This window comes from Furipterus horrens, unplaced genomic scaffold, assembly GCF_987537825.1.
Source record: "Furipterus horrens unplaced genomic scaffold, mFurHor1.1.pri manual_scaffold_3, whole genome shotgun sequence".
Classification (NCBI taxonomy): Eukaryota; Metazoa; Chordata; class Mammalia; order Chiroptera; family Furipteridae; genus Furipterus; species Furipterus horrens.
Window position 1 is genome coordinate 121544897 of NW_028327173.1, and position 6005 is coordinate 121550901.

General features: G+C 37.0%; 1 non-coding gene across 1 annotated transcript; it reads left to right on the forward strand.

Annotated features, from left to right (window-relative positions):
* Positions 1-5298: 5298 nt before the first annotated feature.
* Positions 5299-5402, forward strand: LOC150015840 (U6 spliceosomal RNA). The gene has a single exon (XR_016510177.1). It is a non-coding gene; the product is annotated as a U6 spliceosomal RNA (small nuclear RNA).
* The last annotated feature ends 603 nt before the right edge of the window (positions 5403-6005 follow it).

Here is a 6005-nt window from a genome sequence, read left to right on the forward strand (position 1 = left end):
ATATATTTTATTGTATATGAGGCATGAAAACTTTTAGTGTTAAACTGCGGTAACCCTTACATTGTGTATAATCATATGTTAGCTACTATTGTAACCTGTGTAGAGAAACTCAAATTTGAGATTATAAAAAGTCTTAGGCTGAATAGTTTGGAGGATTTTAATTTTTTTAACTCACTTTGGCAAAATACGAACTTACAAACAACCAATAGACTGGTGAGCACAAAACCCAAGTGTGGCTACTCACTTCAGTATGCCAGTATTAAATAGTTCATAAACCCCTATGTATTACTTTAGGTTGGCTTTGCCATCTTCATTCTTGGTTGTTGAAGCAAACGGCTGTGATTTATGAGAAAGAAAAGGGCTTCTTTAACATCTTTCATTTCTTAATCGTCCTAGCTACTGACTCTTCTAGACATTGCCTCACCTTAGAATCATCTGGTGTTCACAAAGAACTGCCATCATATCTGCTGCTTCCTTGTTAGACATGTAATGCCTATGAATAAATCAACATGTGTATGTATTTAAAATACCAAAGAGTACTCAAAATGTATGGAAAAAGGAAGCCTACTTATTATATATATGAGTATCACACAAGGGAAGGTTGGTATATAGTCAGGCACTACACTGGCAGGCTCGACATCTGTTTTCTACTCCAAGCTCTGGCTCTAATGCTATGTGAGCACAGACTTTGCTGAGCTTCAGTTTCCTCATCTGTGAAATGAGGGATTGGACTTGGTATCTAAAACTGCTTCTTCATCTAAAGTTTCAACCCTTGTTAGCCAACAGCTTATAGACACGTACAAGGTCATCTTTGAATGTATTAAGTAAAATATTCTCAAAACACAGCTTACTAAACTATATGAAGTTTACGTATCTAAAATTACTTTCACATTTCCCCCAACACCGTAGAAATTTTAAGTTACGGATTCGGTGGAGCAGGGGTTGGGAAGGAAGTGTGCTTACGGTTGAAACTAAATTGCTTGGGGCTTATAGCACAAATCAGACTGGATCTTTCTGAAGCCAGTACATAAAATGGTGCTAAATGGAGTTAACATGCCAGAAGGTGTGAAAACCCATTGACCACACTATATTGTCTATATCAACGTTTTTATGTCCTGACACAGAAAATATTGTACAGACTGGCATAAACTGGAAGAAATTGGAGCAAAAAATAATCATTTTCTTCATTATATAATTGATGAGAGAAATAAAATGCAGAAATTTTAGAAATAGTAAATTTGTACAGAACTTTCAAATAAAATCTTGTCCAATGTTTAAACTGATAACCTCTTAAAAACTTTAACATTGCTACCAATGAAAACCCCCCAAAAAGTGGTTTAAACTTTTTTATACACAATTATTCAATACTTATGCAGCTGAATTAATACTTAAGAAATTAACTGTTCTAAATGTAATGTTGGGTTTCTTGCAATGTGCATATCTTTTTTTCATTACAAGTATTTCAAAATAAAGACAAAACTCTAATTTATAGTCACCATACTTAACCATATCACTAGTTTAGCTACCACAGAGAGCACACATCAACCGCCAACAGGCAAGTATCTGATTTATAAGAAGGCAATTTGAGCCCTGTGTGGCACCCCCCTTTCACCTCCAGCTCCCAATCCCCTCACTCATCTGGGACTTCACACCTGAGTTTTCCTATCTTCTCTTAGGACACCTGGAACATACTTCTCTCACAGCTTCATAGACACACACACCACCACCACCACCACCACCACGCCTTGTCTATGATAGACAGTGGAGCCCTCTGCATCTGGCAGAGTGGTAAGTGACTGAGTTCAGGGCACACTGTCAGACACAGCTCCATTCCAGCTGCTCTCCAGCAAGAGGCTGAAAGCATCACAAAGCAAACAGCCAGGGCTCGTAGCCACCCCAGAATTCAGGTAGTGTGGAGGAGCATTGCCTGGTATAATCTCCAAACTAACTTGGCTTGCTGGTTGTGGAAAGAAAATGGAGGGTATGCTGTGAATAAATTTTCAGGACACTTGAATCATCATTTGTAAAAGATTTTTTTTTAATTAAACAATAAGGGCAAGATAATATGAAATGTTGCCAAGGAAGAGGGAAACACAGTTCAAACTTGAATTGGAATATCCACTTTAGAGAGCAAAATTGCATTATCCTGTAAAGCTGAAGTTGTCTGTATCCTATGACCCAGCAATTTCATTTCTAGATGTTTTCTCTTAACACCAAGTCTTTGATCTTTTTTTGTTCTAGTCCCTAAAGGAATTTTGAAAAACCTGTACTCCCTTGCAGTTTGTTATGCATATAACATTGGCCATAATCTTCACAGACACAATAATAGTTTAAATGAACTGTATAAACATCACTTTTAAGAATGTATATAACGAGATCTAAATGCCATAGTAATTTGGTACCTACCATCCATTTAAAAAATTTTGTACACTCTCTTGATCACTTGGAAATTTTACATAATTTGTTTCCCCCTTCAACTTATATATTGTGTCAGCTATCAATTTCTTGCCTCACTTCTGAATGCACCTTTTAATATTTGCTCTCCAGTAATGAAAGTCCTTTAGGTGGTTCACCTTTAAAGTCAGCACGATGTCAAGTTTTCTCAGTAAGAGGCACAACAGGACATGGTATAAGGAAGATGCTCTCCTACAGTTCCCGAGGTCAGAGCAGGGTAGGCAGCCTGCCCCAGCTGTGGGCCCTGACACTGACCCGTGACCTTCAGCCCTCTTGACACAGAAACAAGCTGCTGCACAGACCACCTGCTTTGAAAGCCTCCTCCCTGCGCTGGCACATAAGACTGCCACTGTTCCGAGTAGCTGCATACTGCCCAAGTGGTCCTGAGAGTCCCAGTGGTGCTTGCTACCGCCTGGCCCACACTATGCTCTGAAGGCCTCTGCACCTCCAGTACACAGACCCACTGCACACCCATGCCACTGGCTGCTTTTTGCCAGCCCCTCACCTAAAATGAGGCAGGTCCAGTCTAAATCCTATTCCTATTTTTTATTTTTATAAACACAAGTGCTAAAAAAATCTTCACATAAATGAGTAGATAAGAAGAGTTTGTTATAATGTTACTCATTCTTCGAATTCCTGAGCTATTTATAAGGAAAAAAAAGAAACCACACACACACTGGTTTATCAAAAATTATTTTTGGTAATTTGGTTGATGCGAATGGCGTTACTTTCTCAGTACTGACACCAATATTTCAAATTGTCTCCTTGGGGCTCCAGAGGTTAATACACCTTAATATGATGCATTATAGTAAAATTAGGAGTGAGTGAAAGGTGTGTGTTCCTTCTGTAACATGGGAGTAGGGTACTGCAAAAGGAGGGTATAGGAAAGGAGAACCTGCACCACCTTCTTAAGTTCATCCTTTGGCAGAACAGTTATGGAAAATACAGTAGAAGGTGAAATTCTGTGAATTTCCCTAAAAGCATATCTGTAACTGCTTATAAATTCTCTGCATACTTGCAGGGCATGTAACCCAAGTTTTAAAACTATAGCTCTAGAGAACTATTGCTTATTTGACAAATACTAAGATGCTTATTTCCACATTGTAAGGAAAATCAGCAGCAACTTAATGACCATCAATAACAATGAATTTATTGTTGCACAGTCATAGCCATACAGTGGAATACTATACAGCAGTCAAAATTAACAACCTACACTTATTAAAATGGGTGGATCTCAAAGTTGATAGAAGAAAGCCAACTTCTAAAGGATATGATACTATTGCACATTTTTAAAAGGCAGATAAAATAAACCTACCATTGTACATAAACATTTAACTGAAAAACAAAAAAAATTTCCATCCTCTACATAAGTGTTCACCTCTACTGCATGAGGACAACTGTATCTTACATTTTTTTCTTGAGAAAAAGAAAAGGCATATATTAAGTTTTCTTTATCTGGATAGTAAGTAAAAGGAAATTTATTTCCTTTTATTTGGTTCTTTCCTATATTTTAAAAATATTTGTAATTTAAAATGTATGATACAAGTTACCAATAAATAAATGTTTATGGAGTGACTTGGTTAATGATTATGGCTGAGTCTAAAATGTGACCAAAGCAGGATAGAATATTGCCTCTGCTAACTCATGGAGGAATATATCACAGTAAACTGAGAGAGGCTCGAAAGTCTACTGAGAGTTAAAAACTAATTTGTAGGGAAGTTCTAAATGTTTTAATACATCATTGCAGTTAACTCTATATTTCAATTTAAAGCACTACTGTCATTAGAGTAATAATTCAATATGAACATCATATAAAACCACCTCAACTATTTTGAGTGTAGCCAAGGATCCAGAAGCAAGTACTGACCCCAAACAGCCACAGAAGTTTTGAGAAAAAGAACAAAGTTGGAGGTATCATGCTTGTTACTACAAGGCTATAACAATCAAAACAGCATGGTACTGGCATAAAAATAAACACATAGAGCAACTGAACAGAATAGAACCCAGAAATAAACCCACACCTATCTGCTCAATTAATATACAATAAAGAGGGAAGTAGGTATTATGCTAAGTGAAATAAGTCAGAGACAAATACCATATGATTTCACATTATGTGAAATCTAAAGAACAAAATAAAATAGAAACAAACTACAGACACACAGAACAGACTGACTGATGATTTCCAGAGGGAAGAGGGGGTTGAGGGACTGGGTGAAAAGGTAAAAGGATTAAGAAGTACAAACTGTTAGTTACAGAATAGTCATGGGGATGTAAAGTACAACAGAGGGAATGTAGTCAATAACATTGTAGTACCTGTGTATGGGGTCAGGTGAATACTGGAAATATTGGGGGGAACAATTTGTAAAGTGTATGATTGCCTAACCACTATGCTGTACACCTGAAACCACTACAAAATAATATTGAATGTTAACTGTGATTGAAAAATAAAATTTCAAATAGACTTGTGGGGCCAGAATTATTGTCTGCACTAATATGTACAAGTATCACATTCAGAAGAGCCACTTCCACTTCCTTTTCGCTCACTTACTCTTCTTCATTTCAGCATAATTCTAATAAGCCTGTTTGCTGATTTCTTAATCCACAGTAGATTGGGTGTAAAGGGAAGGAGTGCCTTGAAAGGCACAGAAATGTACAAACTTGAAAAAAACATAACTAATCTTAAGCCATTTGTTTTGGAACTTGGAACAGACTTAAACACCCTTATAATAAAACTGAAATATATAGAAATGATAAATATTTTAATGGCCCTATATCAGTAGGAAAATACATTATCTTCAAAATACCGGTGTTGTAAAACATTTAATACATTTTAGAAATATTTTTGTGCTTGCTTCAGCAGCACATATACGAAAACTAGAATGATACAGAGATTAGCACGGGCCCTGTGCAAGGATGACACGCTAATTCATGAAGTGTTCCACATTTTTAGGCTAGATGGGATTAGCAAGAAATATTCAGTCATGAAAAGCAGGGACACACAGCTAAGATTGGTCTACCCCGCAAAGCTATCATTGAGAATGGAAGGGCAAAGAGCTGCCCAGACAAGGTAAAGCTACAGGAGTTCATCATCACTAAGCCATTATTATATGAGATGTTAGAGACTTTTTTAAGAAAAAGATCAAAACTGTGAATAAAATGGCAAAAATATATATCAACAAATGAATCTAAAAATCAACAAGCAAACAAGAACAAAGACAGAATCATGGATAAAGAGAACATTCTGATGGTTGCCAGATTGGGGGTGGGGGAATGGGTGAAGAAGTGAGGAGCTTAAGAAGTACAGACAGGCAGTCACAGAATAGCCATGGGGATGTAAAGTACAGTATAGGAAATGGAGTAGCCAAAGAACTTATAGGCATGACCCATGGACATGAACAATGGTGCGGGGATTGCTTGAGGGAACAGGGGATGGTGGGTGGAGGGGGGAAAAGAGGGAACAAATCAGGACATTTGTAATGGCATAATCAATAAAATATAATTTAAAAAAAGGAAAAAACATTTTCATACAAGATAGTTAAAAGGGTTGCGTG